Source organism: Leguminivora glycinivorella, chromosome 13 (assembly GCF_023078275.1).
Source record: "Leguminivora glycinivorella isolate SPB_JAAS2020 chromosome 13, LegGlyc_1.1, whole genome shotgun sequence".
Lineage (NCBI taxonomy): Eukaryota > Metazoa > Arthropoda > Insecta > Lepidoptera > Tortricidae > Leguminivora > Leguminivora glycinivorella.
The window spans coordinates 19,364,949-19,376,020 of NC_062983.1; positions in this window are offsets into that span (position 1 = coordinate 19,364,949).

Sequence of the window (11,072 nt, forward strand, 5' to 3'; positions counted from 1 at the left end):
AAAGAAAAAACGACAAGGCCCACTGGTGGCCGAGCCGGGAATCGAACCCAACCTGTTTTACAACCTGTTTTTATTGAATTCCGTTAACTTTAAGGGAAGGTTCTTTAGATCAAATACAATCAATTTCTCTAAGAAACTAGCGTCTTAACTCTTATGGTTATTGAGTTATTAAAAAAATAAAGCTAATTGAACATGTGTGTGACAGCCATGACCAATTCCTAATGTTATTTGTTTTGATATGTGCCGTCAATCACTTGACACTAACTTGAATGTTATTGTTAAGGGGTCTCTCACACTAATAAATTCATTTATTATGTATGAAAATGATGAAAAAAATTTTTTGTTAATTTAACTAAAAGTGATATACAGGGTGGATTTAACGGAAAACAAAAAAACACGGGGTATATATATATATACTTCGTGTTTATATATATATATATATATATTTTTTTTTTTTTTTTTAAAGCATGTTCTTTATTTCAGAAGCAGAAAGCATGGCGAAGAGGACAAGATGATCAATAAGATCTGCTCCGACTCAAACCTGAAGGGGGCTTGTCGCGGGGTCTCCGGAGGCCCCTTGATGGTGTGGGGCCCCTTTGGGGACCGAAATCGCTTCATACAATACGGTCTCGTGTCGTATGGACCAAATGGATGCGGGACCCTATTGCCTGAAGTTTACAGTGAAGTTTCTAAATATATGATGTGGATCACAGATGTCATATAAACCATAGATCAAGCAAACGTATCTACTTAGCGTGTCAAATGAACTCAGTGAAATCCACTGAGTTGTCCGTCTTTAATCGCAGCTTGCAGCTTTCGGGCGTCAATTTTTGTAAATTGAAGTCAACAAAAACATTAAAAATGCCTTGTTACATGATATTTAATTGCAACAACATAAAACTTATCAACACTCAAGGGCCTGAGACATATTTAAAATCACAGGCAAGTAGCAACTCCAGTACAAAATCTGACACGCTCGGCCGCCATACAAATAAATGAACTCGTTTCTTCTATCTAAATCTAATTCTGTGATGTGGATTTATTTGGATACAATACGACCTTGAATATTTAAAACTAGGTTGTTATAATAAGGTAATTAACTACTATTAGTTTAGTAAGTAAATGTTTTGCTTTAAAATATTAACTGTAACTACCTTTTTAGGGTTCCGTAGTCAACTAGGAACCCTTATAGTTTCGCCATGTCTGTCTGTCCGTCCGTCCGTCCGTCCGTCCGTCCGTCCGTCCGTCCGTCCGTCCGTCCGTCCGTCCGTCCGCGGATAATCTCAGTAACCGTCAGCACTAGAAAGCTGAAATTTGGTACCAATATGTATATCAATCACGCCAACAAAGTGCAAAAAGAAAAAATGGAAAAAATGTTTTATTAGGGTACCCCCCCTACATGTAAAGTGGGGGCTGATATTTTTTTTTCATTCCAACTCCAACGTGTGATATATTGTTGGATAGGTATTTAAAAATGAATAAGGGTTTACTAAGATAGTTTTTTGATAATATTAATATTTTCGGAAATAATCGCTCCTAAAGGAAAAAAAAGTGCGTCCCCCCCTCTAACTTTTGAACCATATGTTTAAAAAATATGAAAAAAATCACAAAAGTAGAACTTTATAAAGACTTTCTAGGAAAATTGTTTTGAACTTGATAGGTTCAGTAGTTTTTGAGAAAAATACGGAAAACTACGGAACCCTACACTGAGCGTGGCCCGACACGCTCTTGGCCGGTTTTTATTATCTGACCCTACTTGTACTATTATACAGAGTGGGGCCTGTAACAAAGGCGAAGAATTGAACTCTAGGCAATTCTCCTTATACTGATCAACATTTGTTCGGCGACTTTTAAAAATAACTTTTATTTTGATTTTTATCACCCTTGAAAGTTTTTTCTAAGAGGTAATGTATTGCGAATTCTGTTAAGTCTAAAGTGTGACAGACAACGTCAATGACAACAATAATGGCGTACATTGAAGCTAATATTTATTTTGTATGAAAAATTAAAAATTTAAAGACTTCATAATTTTTAAAAGTCACTGAACAAATGTTGATCAGTATAAGGAGAATAGCCTACAGTTCAATTCTTCGCCTTTGTTAGAGGCCCCACTCTGTTATATTCTGTGCAGACACTAATAATAGGGTGCTAATTATTACTATAATTAAATACGAAATGAACACTTCTTATTTACTTAAAGATGTTATTTCTTATAATTCTTATACTTACACAAATAAATGATTTTTGATCTTTCACTGTTGTTTTATTGTATTGACAGTTTTATTTTTTAAATAATAAAGGTACCTACCTAAAATATTATTACGCGCATGTATGAGGAAACTGTGCTGATAAACCTGCTTAAATTATAAATAACTAGCTTTTGCCCGCGGCTTCGCTCGCGTTAAATTCGAAAATTGCCGAATGCCCCATACAAACTTCCACCCTCCATTTTAGGGAATTAGGGGATTAGAAAGAGACAAAATGTAGCCTATGTCACTCTCCATCCCTTCAACTATCTCCACTTAAAAAAGCACGTCAATTCGTCACTCCGTTTTGCCGTGAAAGACGGACAAACAAACAGACACACACACTTTCCCATTTATAATATTATAAGTATAGATTAAGGCTCATAAAGAGGAAGAGTAGGTACCACAGAACTAAAGTAGGTACAGTCATCCAATTGGAACCCTAGGTCACTCTACAAGTTCTACAACCATGTCGAAATGACAAGCAGTAAGAGATTTCTTACAATCTTACTATGATATAGGTCTACAGTGGCCTAGTATTCCAATCACTCCGTATTTAGATTACTAGAATAGCTTAGATTTGATGTGTTGTTTTCCCTATGTTTTCAGTTACTTTAGTGTACTGTACAATGCATGTCAAAGTTTCAGAATAATAATATATTGATAGTTAGGTACGAGACACGAGTATATTATATGACTGAAGCTTCTAGCTTCAAAAGTAGTCAACTTAGTACATAATAGAACATTACGATACAAGTGCGAAAAAAAGGAAGTTCGAAAGGAGTAGCGATAAATTATAACGGGCATTTTCAGAATTTGGGACCCCAAATTAGCGTAAGTTGTTGACAAAAATTAACTCACTGGTGTTTTGTGACGATAATAAAGCATAAAGATATTGTTCTTGTGTTAATTACATAAAACTTTAAGCGGCAATCTACATTCAGAACGTGAAAAAAGTAAATTTTTAGACAGATTTTATGGTTGTCGTCACAAAACTGACAGCGAGTTAATTTTTGTTAACATAATCATCATCCTCTTTTCGTTATCCCGGCATTAGGGATGTACCGACTAGTGATTTGGCCGACTAGGCCGACTACCGACTAGTCGGCGCCTGGATGGCCGATTAGTCGGCTAGTCGGCCATAACATAATTTTCGACTAAATTCACCAGAATGTTTGAATGACATTTTTGGTTCTTACGCGCTTTTAATGTTTTTTTCAGGTTCAAAGGTTTATGAGAATATTTATACACTTTTTCCATGTTTTAGCTTTATATAAATAGTGATCCTGCCTATGAAACCGATAGTCTTAGGTAGGACATTTATTTCTGTTATAATTACAGATATTTGTTCTTTTGACAAACAAAGGCATAACAGATACGTACATAATATAACCATAAATCATCCGTTAATTTATTTTTGTACTGTTTTCCTATTACTTATCAAGTGCCGCCTAATCAGCCTTTTTTGCCGACTAGTCGCCGGCTAATCGCCGACTACAAATATGGCCGTATAGTCGGCTTTCCCGACTAGTCGGTACATCCCTAGTTAATTTTTGTTAACAACGTACGCTAATTGGCGTGTCCCAAATTCTGAAAATGCCCAAACACGGCTGAAGTGTTTTAATCGACACGAGTAATGTACTATTTAATCTATTTATTACTTCATTTTATACTTAATTTATATCTGAGTGTAGATATGTGTTGTGTTGTTGTAACTTGGGCAATCGTGGCTCAAATCCGGTTTTATGTAAATTATAAAGGTAAAGTATTATTACGCCCACGCTTGAGGAAACTGTGGTAAGAAAACTGCTTAAATTACAAATAATGATCGTCGTTATATTCGTTTTGCATTCTGCGGCTTGGTAGTAGGCAAGCGCGGATCCAGCTTCGTGCCCAGGGGGGGGGGTCATGTGGTAAAGGCCCAGTAGGCCTAGCACATGATGGCCGCGGGAGTATGTCGCCGCGAGATAGATGCCACGTCTTCTTCTAACTGTATTAATGACATAAGGACGGGTAGTCTATCTCGCGGCGACATACTCCCGCAGCCATCATGTGCTAGGCCTACAGGCCCCCCGAGGGGGGATTACGTGGTCCATTTGTATGGCCAGCCTAGGCTCCAGGGGGGGGTCATGACCCCCATGACCCCCCCCCCCTGGATCCGCGCATGGTAGTAGGTACCAAGTACGATTATAAATACCGGGACAGGCAAAGCCCATACAAAAAAGCGTACCCTTGAAATGTATGGGCCTTTTAGACGTAAAACTAGAACTCGCTGTTTCGCAGCCTGGAAGTGGCCAAAATCAAATCCCCAAATATTTTTGCGTGTTTTTATTTTTTATAACAACAAAAATGACATGCTTCTTTATTTTAATACCATATCACGTCAATACACGTAAAAACTAGTGCCTACGTCAAATCTTGCGATTAGTTGTCAAAGCGGACCCCAGGCTCCCATGAGCCGTGGCAAATGCCGGGATAACGCAAGATGATGATATCACGTCAATACACATTTTGAAAATATAGTTATTTGTTATACAAGAGTGCATGCAAAGTTGTATTTTAACGCCGAGTGTAGAATTGAAAAACGAGAAAGCGAAAGGATTCTATAGTTGAACCACGAGCGAAGCGAGTGGTTCGAGAATAGAATCCTGAGCTTGCGAGTTTTTCAACACACGAGAAGTAAAACATATTTGCACTCGTGTGTAACACAAAACTTTTCTCCTCACTATACTTAGCGAGGAAAGTACAACGCAAAAAACGCATTTTCCCCTCACTAGCTCGGAAACACGTGTTTTGTCCTTTAATACCAGCGGGTAATAACGCATTTTATCCACTAGTGGGTAAAGTAATTTGACCTTGAATAAAGTCAAATTAACTGCTTTAAAATTGATAAAAGTAGGTGAATATAGTAATAAAGATGGTTTACCACCCGCGGAACTACTGGAAGCAGTGAAAAATGCATTTTTTGCGTTGTACTTTCCTCGCTACAGTGAGGGGAAAAGGGGAAAACACGTGTTTTGTCCTTTAATACCAGCGGGTAAAAACGCATTTTATCCACTAGTGGATAAAGTAATTTGACATTGAATAGAGGCAAGTTTTCTGCTTTAAAATTGATAAAAGTGGGTTAATCTAGTGATAAAGATGTTTTACTACCCGTGGAACTACTGGAAGCAGTGATAATAGTTATTTGTTATACAAGGGGGCAAAGTTGTATTTTAACGCCGAGTGTGGAATTGAAAAACGAGCAAGTGAAAAGATTCTATAGTTGAACCACGAGCGAAGCGAGTGGTTCCAGGCCCCGCAGCCGAATGGCATTTCTCCGACGCCAAACGAAAGCGATACGCCGCTGGCTCTGTCGCGCCAATACGCAAGCGCGATAGAGATAGATATTTTTTTTTTATTTTTTTTTATTATTCACAAAAAATAAACTTATAATTAACAGTTTACAGGAATCCTCGCCAAACTGTAACGTTTGATGGCGAGAGGCGCTCATTGTTTTAGACATTAGTTACTTAAATACAGTTTTGATATAAAACAGAAACGTAACTTAATACTCTAAGATTAATATTTAACGTTACTAGCGCTTCGTTTCGTGAGCGTTTCGTGAGCGATTGTGCCATTCACTCACTGTAGCGAGGAAAGTACAATGCAAAAAATGCATTTTTCACTGCTTCCAGTAGTTCCGCGGGTGGTAAACCATCTTTATTACTATATTCACCTACTTTTATCAATTTTAAAGCAGTTAATTTGACTTTATTCAAGGTCAAATTACTTTACCCACTAGTGGATAAAATGCGTTTTTACCCGCTGGTATAAAAAGGACAAAACACGTGTTTCCGAGCTAGTGAGGGGAAAATGCGTTTTTTGCGTTGTACTTTCCTCGCTAAGTATAGTGAGGAGAAAAGTTTTGTGTTACACACGAGTGCAAATATATTTTACTTCTCGTGTGTTGAAAAACTCGCAAGCTCAGGATTCTATTCTCGAACCACTCGCTTCGCTCGTGGTTCAACTATAGAATCCTTTCGCTTTCTCGTTTTTCAATTCTACACTCGGCGTTAAAATACAACTTTGCATGCACTCTTGTATAACAAATAACTATATTTTCAAAATGTGTATTGACGTGATATCATCATCTTGCGTTATCCCGGCATTTGCCACGGCTCATGGGAGCCTGGGGTCCGCTTTAACAACTCATCCCAAGATTTGGCGTAGGCACTAGTTTTTACGTGTATTGACGTGATATGGTATTAAAATAAAGAAGCATGTCATTTTTGTTGTTATAAAAAATAAAAACACGCAAAAATATTTGGGGATTTGATTTTGGCCACTTCCAGGCTGCGAAACAGCGAGATCTAGTTTTATGTCTAAAAGGCCCATACATTTCAAGGGTACGCTTTTTTGTATGGGCTTTGTCTGTCCCGGTATTATAATCGTACTTGGTACCTACTACCATGCGCGGATCGGGGGGGGGGGGGGGGGGTCATGGGGGTCATGACCCCCCCTGGAGCCTAGGCTGGCCATACAAATGGACCACGTGACCCCCCCTCGGGGGGCCTGGGCCTTTACCACATGACCCCCCCCCCCCTGGGCACGAAGCTGGATCCGCGCTTGCCTACTACCAAGTCGCAGAATGCAAAACGAATATAACGACGATCATTATTTTTAATTTAAGCAGTTTTCTTACCACAGTTTCCTCAAGCGTAATAATACTTTAGGTAGGTCTTTATAATTACATAAAACCGGATTTGAGCCACGATTGCCCAAGTTACAACAACACAACACACATCTACACTTAGATATAAATTAAGTATAAAATGAAGTAATAAATAGATTAAATAGAAAGAAAAGAAAGAAAGAAAAGACGTTTATTAGCACAACATACTTATAACTAGCTTAATCTAATTGTACATAATAGTGGATTGCGCTAAAAGGTCATTACTCAGCTGGGTGTCTCGGCGTGAGCCACATGGCCCGCTCCGCGACGCTGATTTTCAGTAAGGACCAGGAGTTGGATTGGACTAGGTGGCACTCAGTAAATGGACTATATGTATACAAATTGTTAATGAAAACTAAGTACTAAATAAAACAAAGTGCAAAGTTAGCTTAAAACTTAGTGTTTGAGTGTAATGTATGTAAATGTAAATATGTGTGAGTGTGCACGATTGCCTAATAAATAAATAAAATAGTACATCACTCTTGTCGATTTAAAACACTTCAGCCGTGTTTGGGCATTTTCAGAATTTGGGACACCCCAATTAGCGTACGTTATAAATTGAAATAGATATCATACACGAAAGAAAAAACGGCAAGGCCCACTGGTGGCCGAGCCGGGAATCGAACCCGGGTCTTCAGCTTACGCGGCTAACGTCTTTACCACTAGACCACACGCCCGCCCGCCGTCGTACGTTACACTGAGAGAAATTTGCATTGTGAATTTAACAAGTTCGACTTGTTGCGGTTTATCCGTTTGAATCAGCCAAACGTATGTTTAAAACAATATGTGTCAGGTTGTTTTTATAAAATCGACTTGTTGATTCAAATATATTGCCGATTCAAATGACAAGTAGCTTGTTGTTTGAACCAAAGAGCACGTAGGCGCTATTTTAACCAAAAAACTTGTTGAACGAACATGAAAACTGGTTGTATTTTCTCTCAGTGTAGCAAAAATTAACTAATTTCACGCCGTAGCAAAACGCCGGGATAACGCAAGGAGGATGATGATGATGATGATGTTAACAAAAATTAACTCGCTGTCAGTTTTGTGACGACAATTAAGCATAAAATCTGTCTAAAAATTTACTTTTTTTTTGTCACATTCTGAATGTAGATTATCGCTTAAAGTTTATGTATAATGTAAGTGTGTAAATTATGTAAGTATTCATGTTTTATTATCGTCACAAAACTGACAGTGAGTTAATTTTTGTCAACAACTTATGCTAATTTGAGGTCCCAAATTCTGAAAATGCCCGTTATAATTTATCGCTACTCCTTTCGAACTTCGCTTTTCGCACTTGTATCGTAATGTTCTATTATGTACTAAGTTGACTACTTTTGAAGCTAGAAGCTTCAGTCATATAATATGTATACTCGCACCTAACTATCAATAATATTATTATTCTGAAACTTTGACATGCATTGTACACTAAAGTAACTGAAAACATAGGGAAAACAACACATCAAATCTAAGCTATTCTAGTAATCTAAATACGGAGTGATTGGAATACTAGGCCACTGTAGACCTATATCATAGTAAGATTGTAAGAAATCTCTTACTGCTTGTCATTTCGACATGGTTGTAGAACTTGTAGAGTGACCTAGGGTTCCAATTGGATGACTGTACCTACTTTAGTTCTGTGGTACCTACTCTTCCTCTTTATGAGCCTTAATCTATACTTAATATTATAAATGGGAAAGTGTGTGTGTCACTGAACATCATCAACATCACCACCATGCCCACGCTAGCCCGAGCTGCCGGTCGCCTTCACTGCGGCCCCGAAACCCGGCCCCGCTCAAACGGTATCACCGTGGCTAGGGGTCGCGGGGTTGGATAACGGCCGGTAGCGGTAGGGCTAGTAATCACCGGATCGCCAAGCCGTCCACAAAATGACGGCGTCAGACCGCCCCTCATGGATGGGGCGCGCCCCGACACAGCTCCCACAGCGCCCAGCGCGGAAGGGGTCACTCACACCCCAGCAGGGGTGTCGAATGAAGACGCACCACCAGTGTGTGTGTCTGTTTGTTTGTCCGTCTTTCACGGCAAAACGGAGTGACGAATTGACGTGCTTTTTTAAGTAGAGATAGTTGAAGGGATGGAAAGTGACATAGGCTACATATTGTCTCTTTCTAACCCCTTAATTCCCTAAAATGGGGGGTGGAAGTTTGTATGGAGTATTCGGCAATTTTCAAATTTAACGCGAGCGAAGCCGCGGGCAAAAGCTAGTTATTTATAATTTAAGCAGGTTTATCAGCACAGTTTAAAATATATGCGCGTAATAATATTTTAGGTAGGTACCTTTATTAATGAAAAAAAAAAAAATGTGCAGGACATTCTTACACAGATTAACTGAGGCCCACGGTAAGCTCATTAAGAAGGCTTGTGTTGTGGGTACTCAGACAACGATATATATAATATATAAATACATAGAAATACATAAATACATAGAAAACATCCATGACTCAGGAACAAATATCTGTGCTCATCACACAAATAAATGCCCTTACCGGGATTCGAACCCGAGACCGCGGCGCAGCAGGCGGGGTCACTACTGACCAGACCGGTCGTCAAAAAATAATTAAAAATAGGTAATTTAAAAAATAAAACTGTCAATACAATAAAACAACAATGAAAGATCAAAAATCATTTATTTGTGTAAGTATAAGAATTATAAGAAATAACATCTTTAAGTAAATAAGAAGTGTTCATTTCGTAAATAATTATAGTAATAATTAGCACCCTATTATTAGTGTCAGCACAGAATATATAATAGTACAGTCGACTACAAAGAGATGTATCCACTTTTTCACCTTTATTTTATTTACTTTAAACAACATAAAAATAATACAATAAACACTTAAATTAAAACTTACAATAAAACTTATAAATAAAATATTTGGCCCAGGTCTTGCTCGTTGGGTAAGGTGCCCAGAAGGCTGGCCGCATTGCCCCGCTGGATAGCAATGCTGATCCGCTGAGCAAGGTATTGACCAGCCCTCTGGTCACCAGAAGCGTCTATAAGGCGCTTAGATAGCTCCTTGTAGAGGCAACGCGCACTTGGCCCCCACGGCCCCATGGTTTCGACCCCAAACGCCGCAAATATGTAACTACTGCCGAGGGTGACATACTTGCGACGCTTGAGGTCTTCAGCCAATGATGCAGCCGCCCCAGCACCAACTTTGGTGCCTGGAACATGGGACGGCGCCAGGGTATCTACACAAGTAGCATCCCAGACAAGCGGCCGACCCATACTCCAAGGCACCAGCGTCATTCCGTCAGGCCTCTTGCCGTCAACCCTGGCCAGTCCATTGGGTTCGAGGACGGCCGGCACTTTTGCACTAACAAGGGCCCTCCGGATGACATCGTTGAGGCTGGCGTGGCGAGGAATTCTCCCAGCACTTCGGCTGCATGAAAGGCCGTGGTGGCCAAGATTATCCACCATAACTCCGCACTGACACCGATGGGGCACATTTGTTGATGCCCCTATTCTGAGGCAGGTAGCCAACCGGAATGTGGTATTGTCCAGCAATGTACCTATTGTGGTGGATGGTAGTGTCTGCAGCCACAGACCCGACTCCCATTCCGCAGTAGCGAGGAGGCGAGCCCGATCTGTCGAATCAAGAGCCGTCTCTAGAAGGCGGTCCCTTGTTAGACGACAGAGAGGTTCGTCCCATTGCCTCTGCGAACATGGGTTGACAGGCGGGTCTGTGTTGGGGCATGTTAGCTGCCAAACATTCTTGGCCTCGGTACAGTGCGCAGCCTCCAGGACCCCAATGGAAGGGGCTAAAATTTTCCCGATGAGGATTTGAGCACCGTGTACCGAAGCCAAGAAAGCAGGCAGCGCCACACTAGAAATTTTTCGGATGCCCAAGCCGCCCAACCTGATGGGTAGGCTAGCCTGGGTCCATGTTCTTTCGCCAAAGGATATATTGAAGATGGTGGTGAGAGTTTCCAAAACTAAGTTATCCAAATTTGAGATCAAAGAAGGGTGTTTCCAGAGGTGTGAACCACGGAGGATGTATGTAAATTTTGGTACAAATAAACAGTGTTTTATGATGCAATATGCCGAATGTATGTTAATTTGAGCTTTTTCACCTTATTTATTACAAATA